This window comes from Pelecanus crispus, chromosome 1, assembly GCF_030463565.1.
Source record: "Pelecanus crispus isolate bPelCri1 chromosome 1, bPelCri1.pri, whole genome shotgun sequence".
Taxonomy (NCBI): Eukaryota; Metazoa; Chordata; class Aves; order Pelecaniformes; family Pelecanidae; genus Pelecanus; species Pelecanus crispus.
In genome coordinates this window covers 188,126,507-188,146,087 of record NC_134643.1, presented here as the reverse complement: position 1 = coordinate 188,146,087, position 19,581 = coordinate 188,126,507, and the positions used below count along the sequence as shown (strand labels likewise).

Genomic DNA, 19,581 nt, shown 5'->3' with positions numbered 1-19,581 from the left:
GTTATTATATGTGTAACATAAAGAGATTGCTCAGATTAAGTTGAACAATGTAGGTTTTGTTTCCTTCTTCTGTGTCAAGCTTTTTATAACTACTGATTAAAAAAAAAGATGTGCAACTTCTTGAGAAACAGCAGCCACACAGGACACCATGCGCACTGGTGACAAAACCTTTGCCCTAGGGTATATAATCCATATGATACGAAAGAGAATACAACGAATGAACAAGCCATAGTAAACAAACAAAAAAGAAATTTAAAAAAAAAAAAAAAAAGCGCTGACCAGCACAGAAGTCACAGCCTGTCATGTGTAAAACTTCTGAGCGATTTCCACTCAGTATAGCAAAGCCAGGTTTTCAGGTGGATCAAAAATACAAAACCAAGAAGCTCTTTTGAAGATGCTGAAGAAAAATTGAAACATGCCAAGGACGGGAATGACCCACGGAGAAAAGTGCATCTTTAACAGATAAACAGACCGGGTAGCTAGGCTTTGAAACATTAGTGTAGCAAAAAAGAATTATCATTTGGCACCGATCGGTTACAGATGTAGCTGGACATGACTGACTAATGCAAATCGTGTCTTCTGGGAGGTAGCTGCCCTCACCTGCAGGCAGAAACCCTGAGCGCCAAGCTCGGGTAGGCATTTGCTTGACGCCCGGCCCGCTCACCTTTACCTTCTGCCAGTTCCCCTGAAGGCTGGAGCGCAGAGGGAACAGGAGGACCGCACTCCCACCCTGTCCATTACTGGTGCCTGAGATAACTGCGCACTTACAGCAGTAGTGAAATGGTGCCATTCTTTCAAAATATAATTTCGTTGAAAAGGCAGATCACAAACCCGAATGTTCATGTCAGTGCCCAGCATTCTAGGACAAAGCATTAAAAAAAAAGGCCATTAAAGAAACACAGGAACAGCCTTTTACGCCTTGTCACTCTAAGTGCTAAAAAACCCCTTCTCATCCCCAGCACCGGCTTAGAGGGCGTCGAAGAGACTCTTTCCCTACACACTGTTATTAGCAATGACATTATTTACAGATGGAACGCCTTTAAAACAAACTCTTCCCGCTACTACACGGAGGCAGGCGGCTGGCCGCCGCCAAGGCTGCTGGGCGGCAGGGGAGGCCCGTCCAGGGGGGCCCTCCGCAGCCAGGCCTAGCCGGACGGAGCCCGGGGGCCGCAGGCAGGCCGGGAGCAGGCAGGCCGGGAGCAGGCCGCAGGCAGGCAGGGAGCAGGCCGGGAGCAGGCAGGCAGGCCGGGAGCAGGCAGGCCGGGAGCAGGCCGCAGGCAGGCAGGGAGCAGGCAAGCAGGCAGGCAGGCCGGGAGCAGGCAGGCAGGCAGGGAGCAGGCAGGCAGGCCGGGAGCAGGCCGCAGGCAGGCAGGGAGCAGGCCGCAGGCAGGCAGGGAGCAGGCTGCAGGCAGGCAGGGAGCAGGCAGGCAGGCAGGCAGGCAGGCCGGGAGCAGGCAGGCAGGCCGGGAGCAGGCCGCAGGCAGGCAGGGAGCAGGCAGGCAGGCAGGCAGGCAGGCCGGGAGCAGGCCGCAGGCAGGCAGGCCGGGAGCAGGCAGGCAGGCAGGCCGGGAGCAGGCAGGCAGGCAGGCCGGGAGCAGGCAGGCAGGCAGGCCGGGAGCAGGCAGGCAGGCAGGCAGGCCGGGAGCAGGCAGGCAGGCCGGGAGCAGGCCGCAGGCAGGCAGGGAGCAGGCAAGCAGGCAGGCAGGCAGGCCGGGAGCAGGCCGCAGGCAGGCAGGCCGGGAGCAGGCAGGCAGGCAGGCAGGCAGGCCGGGAGCAGGCAGGCAGGCCGGGAGCAGGCCGCAGGCAGGCAGGGAGCAGGCAGGCCGGGAGCAGGGCCCGCCCTCCGCCGCCTCCCAGCCCCGCGGCCCCTCCTCCTTCTCTGCCCTCACTCCTTCCCTTCTCCGCCATGGCGGCAGCGGCTTCCAGGCAGGCAGGGGGACCCCCTCCCCCGCCGCCTCCCTCATGCCCGTAGCAGCCGGTCGCGGGCTTTGTTCGTCTCTCCCTGCGCCGCCTCCGCCCCTTCCTTCCCCTCGCTCCAGCTCCCCTCCCTCCCCCGCCGGAGAGCTGGCTGGGCCGAGCGCCCGGAGAGGGCCGAGGGGCGGGGGAACGAGCGGGCCCCGCGTCCCTCCTCCGAGCGCCGGGGCTCCCCGCAGCGCCCGGCGGCCCCGCGCCGGCCCGGCCCCGCCGCCCCGCCCCGGCGGCCCCAAGGCCTGTGGGTGAGCGGCGGCAGGAGGCGCCATGGCCGACAGGACGAGGGCGGCGCTCTGCGAGTCGGGCTGGTGAGTGGGGGCGTCCTGGGCTGCGCCGCGGCCTGGCCTGGCCTGGCCTGACCGGACCGGCGCTGCCGCCGGGCCTGGCCGGAGCCTGACCGCTGCCCCTTGGGGAGCAGCCCACCGGGCACGGCCGGGGGCAGGCACATCTTTGCGGGAAGCCGCGAGTAGCGCTGTGGGGTTTGGGGGGATTCTCCTGTTTTTGAAGCGTGCAGCGGTGAGGAGAACACCACCGCCAGCCCCCCCCCGAGGTCCGGGTTGGAGCCACTCGCGGTGCCCACGGGAAGGGGGTGCCCCCCCTCCCACCTCCGTGTTTTCGGGGCCTGGCGCGGCTTGCTGTCGTCGCGGGGCGAGCAGCTCTCGGCCCCTCATAGTGGCCCTGCGGAGAGGGGCGGCCTCCGGCCCCGCTCCCGGGGCGAGCCGCGGCCCTGAGCCTCCCCGGGGGCCGGCGGGCCGGAGCAGCGGCGGGGGCCGGCGGAGGCTGCGCGGCGGCCTGCCTGCCCCCCGTCCTCCTGCCGGCCTGCCCCCCGTCCTCCTGCCGGCCTGCCCCCCGTCCTCCTGCCGGCCTGCCTCCCGTCCTCCTGCCTGCCTGCCCCCCAGACCTGCCTCCCGTCCTCCTGCCGGCCTGCCTCCCGTCCTCCTGCCTGCCTGCCCCCCAGACCTGCCTCCTGTTCTCCCGTCCTCCTGCCTGCCTGCCTCCCGTCCTCCTGCCTGCCTGCCCTCCAGACCTGCCTCGGCTGGCTGTCGGCGGTAGCAAATGCCAGGAGGCCTGGTGCTTGCCGATACTTTAGTTGTTTTTAAGTACATCGTGCGCCCTTTCAGTAAGGAAGATAAGATGGAAAAAGTGGAGTTAAGGTGGGGTAAATACACACGTGAGGCTTGAAGCCAGGTATTCGTGTTTTCTAGTCAGTCCTAATCATTAGGCACACCATATCCGTTTTGGAACAACGCGTTTCAATGAGTTGTGCTTTTCAAATACCTAGTGCAAACTCTGCAGTTCATTTGCTAGCCTAGAGGTGTTTTATTGCACTGTTGTCTGGAAAGCTTTTTGGGTTTTTTTTTTGTTTGTTTTTGTTTCTTTTTAATTGATCAAAGTAATTCCCTTATTAGTCAACACTTAGGTGTTTTTCCTTAACTACGTACAAGTCTTTCACCAAAACAAAAGCTCAGTGCTAACTACAAAAACACAAAGCAGCTTGCTTTGAGGAAAAATGCTGAAATTACAAGAAGCATCATTGTTTTCAGTAGCACTTTGGGGATATTTCTCTTCTGCTGTTTAACTTAGTGGTTCTCCTGGATTGTGATTTCATGTATGGCTAAGTCGTACAAAATTACAACAGATGCCATTTGGTTTAGAAAGAATAGACTATTTCAGTTGGAAGGGACCTACAACGATCATGTAGTCCAACTGGCTGACCACTTCAGGGCTGACCAAAATTAAAGTATGTTGTTAAGGGCATTGTCCAAATGCCTCTTGAACACTAACAGGCTTAGGGCATCGACCACCTCTCTAGGAAGCCTGTTCCAGTGTTTGACCACCCTCTCGGTAAAGAAATGCTTCCTAATGTCCAATCTGAACCTCCCCTGATGCATCTTTGAGGCATTCCCATGCGTCCTGTCACTGGCTACTCGGGTAAAGAAATCAGCACCTCCCTCTCCACTTCCCCTCCTTGGGAAGCTGTAGAGGGCAATGAAGTTGCCTCTCAGCCTCCTTTTCTCCAAACTAGACAGGCCCAAAGTCCTTAGCTGCTCCTCATAGGGCATGCCTTCCAGCCTTTCCACCAGCTTTGTTGCCCTCCTCTGGATGCATTCGAGTACCTTCACCTCCTTCTTAAATTGTGGGGTGCAGAGCTGCACACAGTAGTCTGGGTGAGGCTGCACCAATGCTGAATACAGTGGGATAATCACCCCTTTTGACCAGCTGGCTATACTGTGTTTACCTAGCTTTTACAATGTTACTTTGTTATAATACTAAGCAAATTGAGAAAATGAGTGTCTTTAGTCTTCTTGGTAAGCCTGTCATGTTTCAAGAATACTGTTGTAAGCTGTTCTAGAGTGCACAATCCTGTTATTCCGGCTATCAGTGAATTGAAAGAATCGTAACTCATTATGCTAATTTTCATAACATTAGCTTATTTAAAGGGAAGTTTTGACTGTAACTTAAAACTCACCCCCCTCTTCTTCCATAGTTACTCCTCTCTGAAAAAGAGAAAGCTTTCCATAAAAATAACTTCTATTGTCATAGTTTTTTTGCTTTCTGTTGCGTATTTGAAATTTTATTCCACAGTTTTCAATTCCATGTTGTTTTACTACTTTGTCAGTTGAATGAGTGCCATTGGTAAATGGCTTTCAGGTTTTGGCAGTACAAATATGAGGCGTCTCTGAAACGATCTATTATTCAGCAGTGTTTGGCTCTCTCCTTGGGGGCATATACTCTTGAACAGCTATAAACACTTGTTATTCTTGCAGTACTGCAGGGTGTGAGCCAAAGACAGATACTGAAAGATGATCAGGCAAGTAGTGGGCTGATTGTCAGGTCCACTGGAATTATGCCTTGACCTAGTTGCATTGGGAAGGGTAGTATGAAAGAGGGGGAAATGAATGCATATACTTTTGAGGAATGTGAGGTGGAGTGGAAAAAGAAATAACGCTTCAGAAATCTTGTTTAGCTAAGCGTTCATGCACTTTTAAAAAAATAATAACCTAGGTGTCCATGCTTTTAACTGTTTTGCTTCTGCTTGTACGCTTATGACTTTTCTCATATTATTATTAGATCTCAAAGTTATTTAACACATGTATGAGTAAGCCTTCAGTGGTGTTTAATGTAGTATATTTCTGACTACACTTGACTACACTGGTGGTTGAATCATGTTCTGTACCAAATTAGTAGCCACTGTTGCTGTCACCTCATGTCAAAATGGTATGTTTTCTAGTACAAAAATGAAGCTGAGTTTATACATTATAATCTGTCCCCACTTAAACTGCAGAAGCACCACTTGGCATTCCAAACCAAGTAAGAAACTGTTGTTCTTCCACAGTTGCAAATCTGCTAGCTTGTAAGAAACTGCCTGTACTGATTGGATTTTACTATGACTTTCTTAAATCTTTAAAGGTAAGAAGAGTTAATACAGGCACTTGTTTATGTGAATTTCTGCAATTATGTTTTTTATGATTCTGGATGCAACGTAAAGTTATTTTTCAAGTACAGCAGTAACGGTGTCGTTAATATAGTAGTAATATATATTTTTCTTTTTCCAGCTAGGTATTGCAAGGGAGTAATGTGTTGTAAAATTGCCTGGAAATTTGTAATGTTTGCTGTTCAAGCTTGCTACAGTATATAAACTATGTTTTTACCAGCTTTTGAAAGATCAAGTTGCCCTACCTGGTAAATGTAACAGTGGTAGCTAAAACTGGGAATTTTTTTTTTTCTTTTGGTGGTGGTGTTTCATGAAAATGGGTAAAAGACCCCTGTAGTTTGTGTGCAGAATTGTAGTTTTTCTGAAGAGATGGCCTTGCAGCTGTCTTTTAAAAGTATGCATTTTTTGAGGCTAGTTCTTTTCATTACACACTACGCTGTAGCTTGGAATGAGATACTGGCTCTGCCTTTAGAGATGAGATAAGGTGTGTTTATATTACGTTGCAGTGAAAAAGGTATTCTGTCTTGGAGCAGAAGTTCTGTGTTAACTTTTTATTTAACTACCACTTAGGAGGAGGAAGGCTAAGGGGCAGAGGGAGTTACCTTTTATATTGTTATAGTTATTCATGAATTTTTGGAACCAATTTTCCAGTGTTCCCATTAAAATACAAACCTTAATGGAACCTAAGTTACTGAATCCAGTTTTCTTACTCGACGTGAAGCCCAGAAGGACTGCAGAATACGTCGTCCTTATGTAAACAATGAATTGCAGAACACTTCTCGCTGGCTTGCAACAGAATTTTTTGTTTGTTTGGTGTTTTTAAGTCTCCCAGGTGGTATTTCACAAAAGAATATGACAAGCCAGGACCTCTTCAGTGTCCTAGATCTTTGTAGAACTTGGGGAATTTATTACGTGGAAATGCCTATACATTGTCAAAAATGAACAGTATGCCATGTCCTACAGCAGGCTTAACCTGTGGTCCCACAGATCTTGGGTCTGGTGACTGATTGCTCTCTGAATGTGGGGAAGCAAGACATGCAAACTGGATAACTAAAGACTTTCTTGGTACAATTAAATGTACATGTGAGTTCCTTGTCAAGTAGTACAGACTTTTTTATTGCAGTGTGTGATGCCATAAAAAATTAGTAAGTCTACGGCAAAAGTATATAGTGTAAAACTTGACAGGTTTTGAAGGTTATATAAACAATGTTCTTACTGTGAAAAGCTGTTTCTGGAGATGAAGAGAAATTGGAATTGTACTGGTTGTTTGGCAACAAAAGAATATTGCTTAGTAATCCATGAGAAAACCCTTATATCAATAATTTGGGTTTTACGTACTTTGTCAGTGAAAACTACATAGTTGGTGTATACCAAACCTTTAAACTGAATTTTAGGTATTTCAGCAAGTAATGTGCTGCATACTGGATAACTTTAGATTTACGATTGGTCTGTTCAGACTTGTCCTCTTGTAGGACTAATCATGGGATGTGATCCAAGCTCTAGAGCAAAAGCAGGTGCCTGCCTGGAAGTGCAGGGAAGTGCTCACAGGGGTGAATCTAACACCTCTTTCTAAGAGTGCAGCAGGAATTTGGCAAAGTAGTCAGTTCCAGGATCCTGCAAGATGATCTGCTCTTCCTACATGTTCTTTTGCTGTTCCACTGAAATGTCTTTGGAAAGCTCAGCTGAAATTGGTCCCTGCATACGGAGCAAGCCCAGGCTGGGTACAAGATGTTCCTTAAATACATGGATAACGCAGTGATTCACAGGAGAGATTCATCTGTTTTGAGGTTCTTGACACTCCTTTTGTGATGTACATTATTTTGTGAAGTTTGGTTGGTACTGTGAAATCTCAAAGTGACAGTACGAAAACTGCCTCATCATTGTATCTTTGGTTTGTTCAGGAGTATCCCTTACTGTGTAGGCTGTAGGACTGTGTAGGCTTTCCATAGCTAGTCTCCTTTTTGGAGTCCTTGGAGACTTTGAATTTATTTAGCCTTGTTTCGGAAGGTGCTTCCTTAGCCTTACAATTCACAGGCTTTCCATCTTTTTAAGATGCAGATTCTCTATTAGGACAAGTGTCCATGTGTTTGACTCAATGATGTAGTTCCTTCTTTCTGCCTCTTTTTGTCCTCATGGCCTTTGACTGACCTCATGTTGAACAGTGCACATTATCTTTGAGATGGAGATGTCTGCTGAGTTTCATAATATTTTCTATCAATTTGTTTATAGGGAAACTGATTGATATCATCGCTAAACAAGGTGAATGGGTGGAGTTTGTTACATGATTATGATTGGCCACTTTGAGCTGATTTATGTCTTCTCTCCCACAAATTTTGCTTCTAAGTGTCCTGTAAGCGGAGCAGGTAAAAAGGTGATTTTGGTAGGGATTTGAGAGACGGACTTGGGCAGGATGGAATAGCAGCGTGCTTGATTATTATTTGCCTTTTCCAACAAACCCAGGTGAACTTCCCAATGGAAGAGTAAGTTAATAAAAGCAACAATGTGTTCAGGAAGTCTACCTTTTCCTGATGGTCAGTATCTCCTACCATTTGAGCAAAAGTCAAAGTGGGTGTGTGTTAAACTTGTGTGTTCCTGGAGATTTAAATTATCAGTCAGAAAGCCTGTACCTTCTAGAAAGTGGAAATTTGAGGCATTTGGAGTAGATGTTAGATATAGATGAACCAAGTCTCAGGAGAAAGCCCTTTGCAAAGATTTTGCATTCTGAAATCATGTTGTGAGACTCGAGACAGATGGTTTTTTCCTGAGCAGCAAGCTGGTGGGAGGGTAGCTGGCAATTTTGGAGTGAGGTGCTGTTGTCATTCATACTGATAACAAACTGATATTCAGTAGGTTTTTATAGCTGCATGTTTTGCATAAGTGTTACTGCTGGATGAAATACAACTTAATGTAAATAATACATGTAGAAGTATGAAGCTGTCCTGAAGCTTAACGGAGACAGAATTATGCTTAGAAATGTTGGATTTTAAATATCCTATACATTGGTTAATTTTTTTATAGATTGCTTATTCTGTGGTAGTCATAACAATAAAAATAAATCTAAGACTGATTCTCCAAGCTGTGCATATTGTTCGTATTTTCAGTAGTATAACATGTTCTATTTCTTTAAAGCAAAAGGAGGATATTTAATTCCAATAGCAATAATTCTAATACAGCTGATGGAAAGAAGGAAAAGCTCTCTGGGGGATGAATGGTATGTGAATGTTTCTAATAACATTCTATGTACTTAATGTAATGCATAGTTGTGAGGTGTCGGAATTTAGGAAGCCTGGACAGCTCTAGGACTGATGTACAACCTTTGAGAAAGCCGCTTCACACGTTTAAGGGAAGTTACTGGTTTAAATGATCTTTGTAAGACTAGCAGTTAATTGAAGCATGATGGGCATTCTTGCAATGGCATCATTTTGCACCCTTCACTTTGAGAAATGTAACATAGGTATTAGAAATGGGAGTGATGGCATTAACTGACAGCAAGCAAAGACTTACTCTGAGTTAGAGAACAGACTGCTGAAATCGCTTCTTTGACAGAACATGCTGTCTGGGCAGCATGGTCAAGACTGGCTTTTTCTTTCCTGTTGTTCGTCTCATACTGCTCCAGGAACAGCTAGGAGCTGCTTGTGCTGCGTCATGTCTGAAGAAGAGCTGTTGAGGAAAGCCACAGGAGAAAAAGCCATGTGTGTTCCGACAGCTTCAAGATACTCTCAGTGGCATGGCAGCTGTGGCTTTGGCATGGCCCCAGCCTCAGAATATTTGTGTTCGGTTTAACGCTTTAAGGTGGCTGCCAACATTTTCCTGGGGAATGTGACTGAGAAACAGTATTCACAGCTTGTATCTGAGCACAAAAAAAAAAATCATTTCATTAGATGAGGAAAGAAAACCTTCCTCATTGTGACTTTTGTATGTTGAATTGCTGTGGCCTGTTAGGAATCTTGGAGTCACAAATCTTCTCAAGGAGAAAAGCATGCAAGAGCTCTTGTCCAGTGCTTTTTGGCTGCAGGGACTGTTTCTAGCATCTGCTGTATTACAGCAGTGCCGCTTGCTGAAAGCTTATCTTAACAAAGTTTGGAGTTAGTGATGTTATCTTGGGCATATCTCTGTGTGTTACCTGGAAAAGTTTGACATTCTTGCATTGCAGCTATTACTGCCGGATAACAGCGTGTGTACTTATCACTAAATCTCTTCTATTAAGTAGTTGTAGAGACTCATGTTAACATTTTTTTGCAACCTGCTGAAGTTTCACTCTATTACATTCTTTTACTGTTATAAAATACTGCATGTTGTTATCTCAATATTTAAATACTTACATGGATGTAAATCAGGATATACCATTAAAACACAGGCTAAAAGTGTATGCTATCCAGGACCCTTACCAAGTGCATTAGTAACATTGTTTTCCCATTTTATGAAGGTATGAAATCACTTATTTAGCTCTGATACTAATGGCACTATACTGAATGGGGAAAATACAACTTTCAACAGCTAGATCATCTTGCTATGTAGTATTGCTTGATAGAATGATAGAAATAGAAATTACCATTTATTATGGAAGCACATTCACACTTCTTTATTTTGGTTGATGTTACTGTAATTACTGTTAGGGTCATTGTACAGTGGGAGTGGGGGAGACTTTAAAAGGTGTCAGGGCAGTTAAGTTTACTAGGAGGTTCTAAGTACATACTTTCTTTTATTTTGTTAAACTGTGACCCTGTATCCAAGACAGTTTTAAACACAAAGCAGAGATGTTGAATTCTGGATTACTTTTTAGAATGGTAACACTAATGAAGCATTACATTTTTCAACATCTTAGAACACTTTCTGTTTTATAGTTGAAAGTAGTTGCGAGTGCTAAGGTTTTCATTTAACTGTTACTTGGAGGAGAGTGCGAGGAGAAAAAACTCAGTGAAGGAGCTGAAGAGAAGGTGGGTGATTTTCAAGGGACTGGTTCTGACTGCAGAGTAGTGATTCCTGAATGACGCATATTTTGTGTTGAAGCAATGAGCTATTCAGGAATGCTGAGACGATCCTTATGTAAAAAATACGATCCATCAAGATGCTTTTCTTTCAGAACAGAATGTATAATGAGCAGTCATGATTATTGCTTTTAAAAACTTATTCAGAGTTGTGTTTTTAAAGTCAGATAGAACATACGTATACGTCTGTGTAATACACATATAATTATTGATAGATACGAGAGTTGCTGTTCAGCTAGTCTAAGAAACAACTTGGAGTTCTGCCTTGTGGCAAGTACTTGCCAAATTCCTCGGCAACTTTTCACTTGATTGCTATCTGCAATGTTTTATCTATTTTTTGATACAAATTAATACCAAATTTATAACTATGAAGACCAGAGTAAATGAAAGAAGTGGATGCATCAATGTGTATACTTAATATTTTAAGCTAAACCAGTTTGGGTTTGTTTTATAGTTAAATTTTTCTTTTAATATGTAGCATATAATGATTGCAAACCGGTTTTGTGTCATTAAATAAAGTATGTAACAATTTTTAATTTACTTTTTAATGGCTGATGAAGTCTCTCACTGTCAAATTGGCTTGAAACTTTTCTTGCATACATTTCAGAATTTTCTTTTGAAGGATTGGCTAAACTGGAGAAAATCCCTGTGAAATGAGTAAATGAGGAAACAAGAACTTGGAGTGTTTTTTATGCTTGAGGTGTTGAGTTTTGTTAATCCACCGAGTTTTCAACCTTGACAGATACCTATTAGAGAAATTCATGATTGATGCTCAGTTATGATCTTGGACACATAGGCAAAAAGATTCTCTATTGTGTGGTTTTTGATATGGAAAAAGATTTCCTTGGACAATGATGCAAAGGGTTTACCAGCATGTAATTTTCTCTAAATTTGGGAATAGGGAAGAGGAAATGTCTTTCTAATCATTTCATTACTCACTGTCTTTTCTGTTTTCTTAGTTTACATTTCAGTTCCTAACCTAATGATGTTGCCATGTGATAATAACATGAAGAAATGGAAATAGCTTAATTTAGTCTAGAATAGTAATTGCTGTTATGTTCTAGCTGTGATCATATTTTCTTCATGCTATAACACTAGAGATGAACTTAGTGCTTTATAACTGCAGAATTCTGCTCTTACATGTTTTCCAGTTTCTTCTCTAGGTTTGAGTTTGTAATTTTATTTTTCTTGTTTTCTGTGCAGAATAATTACTGTGTTCCATTGTTGTTCGATTCTTAAATTAGTACCATAATTTTTATCTTCCAGTAACAGTTAGTAATAACTGAGCTCCCCCCTCCTCCCTGCCAGTTACTGCCTGACCGGAAAAAAGTAATTTTCTGTCAGATGAAATGTTTCTGTGACTGACTTAGGAAGGAAAGGAAGTGAAAGCTTGAATTAGAACATCATTCAAAAAAAGCAGGGAGAATAAAGACCACGTGTTGCTCTCCTGTGTTGCATTGCTGGCTGGGAGGTTAGATGACTCTCTTGAGTGTTAGAGCCCTTAATTTAAATCCTTCCTCTTCCTGAGCCTGCAATGCTAAAATACTAAATTAAAAAATATTAATTAAACCAGAGAATATGAAAATAAAGCCTAGTAGTGAAGGAACTACTTGGACACCTGATTTTTACCTGTTATTTCAAAGAATGTTTAAGTAAACCATATGAAAGGGAACATAATTTGGTGTCTTACCATGTTTCTATTTTGTGCTTTGTTTATAGCGGTAGCTGTGAAGTGCAGTGCAGGTTTTCTCTTGTGCAAACTGGTCTTCTAATTCCTGCAAACTTTGAAAAAGTGTTTGCTCTAGTAAAACTTTGTTGCTATAGCTACAAACATTTTAATAAAAAAATGCTATCAGTTAGGAAAAGTATGCTCCTGGTTGCATGGTCAGACTGCACTTATGGATACGTAATTTGGTTTTGCAGTAGTTCGGCTGATCACCTTCATGTTTTTTACAGACCTATATTTGTCTGTAGGTTAGTGGTTGAATGAGACTTCTGTAGTTCATGTGAAGCTGATGAACTGCGACTTGGAAATAATTCTGGACGCTATTTAACAGATGCGGTAGTATTTTTTAGTTTTAGAAGTATGTGAATCTCTGTAGCTGTAGAGCTTTTCAAATTAGTTGTAAACACATCTTAGTTTTAGTGTGTGTTCTTTTACATTGCACAAGTGTGCATGTCTTTACACTTCTTATTTTGAGTGGGTTTTTTTTGTAAATATGCTATAAATCTAGTTTTAAAGGTCTGTGGAAATGGCTATTTTTAGCACAAAGTAGAATAAAAAGAAGCCTGCCACTTCTGCAGGGTTGAAAATAACTTCTTCCTATGCAGAGAAATTTGCTGTGCTGAGTTAAAATTATGCAATAATATTAAAGAGATGTGTGTATTTTAAGCATTGATGACCACAGCTATAAAAGAAATTATTTTCTGCTTGGCATTTTCAGTTATAACATGTTCTTTTTTGTTTGGGAGCAAGTACTCATCTTTCATCCTTGTCTTCTTGACCAGGTTGTAACTTCTTTGTTTTGTTGTTTTTGTCAATTTTGATATGTAGGAGAGAGGGATGTGTGGGGGGTATTTTCAAAAGTTACGTTTTTTTAGTTAGGGAACTAGAGCCAATTCTGTAAGAACAGTGCCCTCTACAGCAGCTATTCTTGGAGACTTGGTGATAAAATTCTGGCTTAAATATTTCAAATAAAACTGAAGGCATTTGCTTAACATCTTGCTTTGCGAGTCAGTAGACACTGGGGACGTTAAGCTTCTGTTATTTCTGAAATTAATACAAAGTGTCTTGAAGCAGAAGTAGTCCAGGTCTTTGACACTGATATGGAAGGCATGCTTTAATAACAAAATACCAATTAATAATGTTTCCAAGTTTCATTTTGTAGTTTTATGGTTCAGTGCTGTTTCTGTGTGGTAATAAAGTAAGATTTTTACAGCTTGAATTGAGAGATATTAATAGTCTCCTTCATGAGTACAGTTGATAAGCTAAATAAGGTGATTAAAAATGATCAAATTTATACTTAATCTACTAAAGATATAGTCTTTTGTTACTTATATGTATGAATATTTTACGTTACGTATTCCAGTCTCAATAAGCCAACTGTTAAGTATCCTTACTGGAAAAAAATAGAAAAAATGTTCTTTTTTGAAAGCTTTTTTTTTTTTAATTAATTCTTATAAAGATGCCAGGTTTTGCTTTGTTTTGAGATACTCAAAATATCATTTAGAAACAAAAGTTTGCTCGGACAACTTCTGGAGAGGCCATCCTAGTCCCACCCCTTGCTCAAAGCAGAGCTAACTCCAAAGTTAGGCCTTGACTAGTTGAGCTTTGAGTATCTCCAAGGTGGTCTGTTCCGGTGCTTAGGCACTCTTTGGGAAAATTTTTCTCTCCCTTATGTCCAATTGAGATTTCCCAGGAGCCTGTGTCTCTTGCACTTCATCATTTCAATCCACACCTCTCAGAATTGGCTTTGTCTCCTTAAACCACCTTCAGATAGCAGGGGTGGGTTCAGGGGAATGAGTTCCTCCTTTGGCCTGCTCTTCTTCAGCCTGAACAAACTTGACAAACCAAATGGCGCTCTCAGCTTCTCCTATGACATGGGCTCCAGCCCCCAAAACATCTTAGTGGCCTGTCTTCAGTTTGCGGGTCTTCTCTCATAATGGGGACCCCTGAAACTGGACACGGTATTTTAGACATGGCTTTGCGTTGGGAGGAGGGGAATAATCATGTCTTTTGACTTGCTGGCTACTGTCTTGCTAACGCAGCCCAGTATATCGTTAGTCTTTACCGCCGTACGGGCACACTGGTTTGCGTTCAAATTGTTCTCCATCGTGAACCCACAGAGCTGCTTTTTGTTCAGCCACTTCCCAACCTCGGTGGTTGCAAGGGGTGTGGCTCACCGCTTGTTTTTGAGCTCTGTGATGTTCCTTTTGGCCGAGGAACTGCTATGCTGGTGCTTCTTACATAGTTCAGTTTTTACTAGCACGTAATCTCCTGCACTGTCCCTCCCCAAAAGAAAAATGAAAATTAGTTCTGTTACATTTTTCTTGATGAAAAGTTGTGCATCTCTTTTAAACTATAAAGTGGTTATGTTAATATAATTTTGACATGCTGATGCTAGCACAAGCTATGCTGATGTGTAGTGAAAAAACTAATCTACTACTTGATTATAGAAAATGTGATATATAGAAAGTAAGTACTTAATATGAACAATTACTAGAATGCCTTTTTTGGTCTGGCAGCTACTTCTGATTTCTCAAATTTATGAACTGGAGACTAACACAAAAGACGAAAGATCTCTTTTATGTGGAAATGGTATTTTGAGTTAACTTTGCTACAGATCCAAGAAACTTAAATTGTTCTGTTCCCCATGCACATCTTTCCTTGCTCAGTCTCTGCAGTGGATGAACTTGTGCTGTCCTTTGCTGCGTCAATGAAAATTTCTGTCCCAGTGCCGTGTCTCTAATCAAGTTCAATAACTGGTGTCTGTAGAGAAGCCTGAGACTGTGACAGATATGCAGAGATGGTGTCTCAGAATGTTTCCCCAGCTTCTAACTATTGTTTTTTCAGCAATTTCCTCGGCTGGACATTTCCTTTCTATTAAATAGACTTTTGATTAATTTCTTCTGCATGGATCTGTGCAGTTGTTTTTTGGACCTATGTAAAATTCTAGCAGCCACAGAATAGTGAATAACAACTTTATATGCTGTGTGAAGCACCCTTTTCCTAAGTTTGCTGAATTTCCCACTTCCGAATTTAGAGACAGTGAATAACCAATCCCTTTTTATGTCTTTAACATCATCATGAAAAAGACTGCAGAAGGGATTTAACAGATCTGTATGGTTCTAAGTGAAGAAGCCTATTCTGTGTAGTTAATCTTCAAAAGAAAGGTGTTCTGTATGTTTGATCCGCTTTGTTACTGTCAAACAGCTGACCCCCCCTCCCCCCGAAAAGGGGAAGAGTTTAGGAAAGGAAGTGATGGGATGAGGACAAGGAGAAAGAGGGAAATGAAAGGAGATGCCTTGTAGATACGTATCATTCAATCTCTGTCATCATAGAGGAAAGTACTGAATGACTGAGAAAATGCGACGTGACGCAGGTGTGGTAATACTCAACCCCGTACCCCCAAAAAATGTTAATTTACAGCTTATAAAGCTAAATATAATGCAAGACTGTGGCCTTTGGGTGGTGCCTTTTAGCCCCTCGTGTACTTGTGAGTTTGGGTAGAAGAGTGAGTGTAAGAGCGTCATTTGCAGTTACAAGAGGTAGGGCTTGGCTTGCACAGGCTTCTGTGAGACTTGGTGGCTGGATGTGGATGTGTTCCTATGTCATTAAACATGCAGAATAAAAAGGTTTACCTTTATCATGCCATCTCCCTCTGAAGGTGATATACCTGTTTTACTACTTGGCAGATGAAGGGTGTCATCAGTTACTACTTCTCACCTGAGAGGTGGTTATTTCTTGAGATGTCTTATCTCAGCTGGTTCTTGCTTGTGTGCCTGCATCCATTGGAGTCCTGACCCTGTCATATACTGTGAATTATATTTTTCTACAGAATGCGGATGTATATTTCACTTGTACTGTTTAGCTTAACATTACTTTCTAAATGTTGTGACACACACTTGATTTCACTGTTTCTTAATCAGACTATTAGGGCATAACCTTCAGGTAACTTGCATTAAAGAAAGTAAGTAGTCCGGTTTTGAGTCATAGCATTGTATGATTGATTACTTGACTTTATTGATGAAATGAAAAATAAGCTGAAAATAAGCTTTTGAGAGCTATGGAAAACTGAAAAGTGTGGTTGTCTTCAGGCTTGTGCCCTCTACTCCGAAAACTGAAGTCATATTGTAAACTTTCTCCTTTGACTCCCGTGATTGCCTGTTGCTGTGTCCTCGGTGCTTTCTAATGCCTGTGTACCATCATGCCTTCACTTCCTTCTCGTGGTCTGTCCTACCCCAGAACACATTTGGCTTCCTCTCACGTCCCTGTCTGTTTGGCAAGCACCAGCATATGTTACGGCTGGTTTGGAGCTAGGCAAGTGCTTCAATTGACCAGTTGATTGCTGCTGCTCGAAATGGATGAGAGCCAAGGTCTGTTTCCCTTCTCCACAATGCAACTGCTAATTTGTATGTCTTGCTTCTACCCAGCAGCCGATTTCTGTGAAACTTAGGGGAACTCAGCTTCTTTGAGACCTCTGTTTCTTTGTGAAATTTGGCTGAAAGTGGCCTGCGTGATTAGAATTCATTGGTGTGACAGGGCTGCTGGACAGACTGCATAATATATAGTCATTGTTTTCTAAGGGTAATTGAATGCAACTGCATTTTAAAAACTTTTGGATTTGTTTGCTAAAACAAAAATGAAGAAACTAGACTTGATGTGAATGGTTTATCTATTTAATCTGTGAAGTGTTTGCTTTTTCCAAGTATTGAATACAAAAGGAGGGGAGGACAAATTTGGCGCAAGTGTCTGTGTCTTCCTTATGCTGGTTAGTTCAGCAGCTAGAGTGTTTTGGTATAGGTGAAGTGGATACCAGCTCAGGCCCTGGGTATTTGATCCAGGTGTTCTGCCTCTTGCAGAAAGTGCTTTGTCTGTGAATCCATAATATACACTGTGGTGAAATAGTCTTTCTTCTTTGATGCCATTCCATGTTTTATAAATAATGAAAGTTCCTTTAGAGTTGCCTTAGCATCTAAGGCAAATTACCCCTTAGGCTTAGTGAGTCAGTCTGGGTTTGGTTTTTTTTTTTTTTTTCTTTGTCTCTGTGTATTTTAACATTTGGAGCAACTTCAACAGAAGGAATCAACACAGGGTCAGATACCTAGCACTGAAACTGTGGAGAAATGCTAATGTTCATGCAGTACTTTAATTTGAATTCTAATTTTTGTGCACAATGTTATTTGTTGTACAATTATCCACTGCAGTTATTCTTTGCTAGGAAAATGTGCAGCTGTAGTAAAGTGATTTTAATCCCCTCATGTTTTTAGAAGCAGAAACTAAGCTCATCATTAAAGACAGGCTGTAAGTGACCATTTCCTGAAAGACTTGTGAGGTAGATAAAATTTCAGCAGGTGCAGAAAGGATTTTATCAGAATTTGTCCAAAATAAAAATGGCTGAGAAGGACGTTCTTCTCCTATGATTTAGTTTATAGGGCTTATATGGTTATTGGCAGATAATTATCCTGCAAAGCATAAGAGAGTAATTTTTGAAGGAGATTCTCTTCATAGCAAATGGACGTTTAGGTGCATCTTATCTTGATTTGAGGCAATGGCTTCAAAATAAGGTAGACAATGTTCCTAAACATTGCTTTGCAAATTTTACCTTTTCCCGACTCTATGATGAGGCACCATGACTTGTCCTATCTCTTAAGTTATTCATGTTGTTCTCTTTTCCCTGGGAATCAGAAAGCAGAAGTTGTGAATTTAACTTCTCTATTTACCCTGACACACTAGTTTTTGCTTGCTACCATCTCCTCCCTTACCTGGCAGAGATCGAGAGCAGGTACGTACTAAGGTATTTAGCTTTTAATATTTCAGATGGAAGTAGACTGGAATTTAACTGTCTGTGAAACTTGCAGAGAAAACAGAACCTGAAGTAGCTGGGTGGGGTGTGTGGAGGGGTGGTATTAATGAAGGATGACAGAATTGCAGGTAATTCTAAGTTTCAATTGATCTGCAGTATACTGAATAGATATCAAGAACATGGGTCTCCTGTTACCATGTTCCACATTTGCTAACACATTATCTCCAGTCAAATAACTCTAAAGCAAGGAGAGAAAAACAAAGGGGAGAAAAGGAGAGAAAAAAAATGTAAAAAAGCAAGTTATCTAACAAAATGGCTGTCATACTAGTTACCTGTTTACAGCAATAAAGACAGGCTTCATGTTGCTCTATTCTTTCTGGATATCCTTTCTGAATACTGCTGAAAGAACATCAGACTGCAGAAGACTGAGTGGTCTCAGTTGAAGTGATAAAAATGAAGAACAAACCAGAGACAAGGTTACTTATTTTGTCATTTTTTTTCCCTAGCTTTGGTCTTCCTCCTTATATTTATTTAACTTCTGTCACCCTTTTTTGTCTGGGTCCTTTCCATTTCTTCATACTGAAGCTTGCAGTTTTCAGTCATATGAGCAGTTTAAAGGGATTTTTTTGGTTAAGGGAAAGCTACAGTGTGTAAATGCTGCTGATGGCCGGAGCTGAAGACTTCAAGTTTTAGTCCGTGTACAACACCCCACTACACCCCATGGCTTGCTCACAAATTGCCTCATCTCACCTCACTAGTAAACAGTGGAGCTGTGAACGCGCTTGTACTTAATGTTATATAAGTCTTGATGATATATTGTCATTTTGCCTCTAGAAGATGTAGCTGGAGTTCGGTTAATTCAGACCCATTAAAATTTTCAGACTTAGGAGCAGAATGCATCAATTTAATTCATATCAAGAATACTTTGTGATGTGTGTGTTACTATAAAGTTTATTGTGAAGTGAGACTTCACACTGAAGTTTGTGATTGCGGTTGTTAGCATGGAGATGAGGAATTATATCTATCCATCAATCAAACTTCAGGGGAGATAAGGGTGTATGATTACACATGTGATGTTAGGCAATATGCATAGTGAAGGCTTTGTATTGGCTGTGGAAGAGTGAGATGATGCATGGTTTGGGAAAGAGTCTGTGAGTAAAAAGGGACTTCTCTGATCAAATTTGTATGGATGAAGCAACGTTATGAGATCAGCACTGTGAGTCATATGGCTATTTGACCAGTCTTCCTGAAAGCCCAATTTTCTGTTGTCAAACCATTTAACTTCTATTAACTTCTCAGCAGTAAACAGCATAAGTGCAGGCAGTGACTCTTGATCTTTCAAAGAGTTATCAGTAATGTCAAAGAGATGGGACAGTCATGTTTGTGGAGCGGGATGTGAAAATGGTCTCATGAGGAGCATAATTTTTTTTATTTTATTTTTGAGCAGACATTGGCTAGGTCCTTAAATCTGTAAAGACAAAATAAATAGTTGGCCATAAAGGGTAAGCATAGTCTGAGTGTACAGCAAGACATAAGCCCTTACTGAGTCGTTTAGCTGGGCATTTACAGCTTGTCAGTGGAATATAGAGAGGGCAAAAGGGAAATGCCTTCTATTTAATCTCTTAGTTGATTATATGAAAAATATTTTCCTGTCTTCAGT

At 42.4% G+C, this 19,581-nt stretch overlaps 1 protein-coding gene across 1 annotated transcript in view; it reads left to right on the top strand.

Moving 5' to 3' along the window:
- The first annotated feature begins 2,255 nt into the window (after positions 1 to 2,255).
- Positions 2,256 to 19,581, top strand: part of TDRD3 (tudor domain containing 3) — a 118,624-nt gene continuing 101,298 nt past the window's right edge. Inside the window, exon 1 of the mRNA XM_075727944.1 lies at positions 2,256 to 2,279. The gene's annotated coding sequence lies outside the window, so the exon portion shown is untranslated. The remainder of the gene's footprint in view (positions 2,280 to 19,581) is intronic.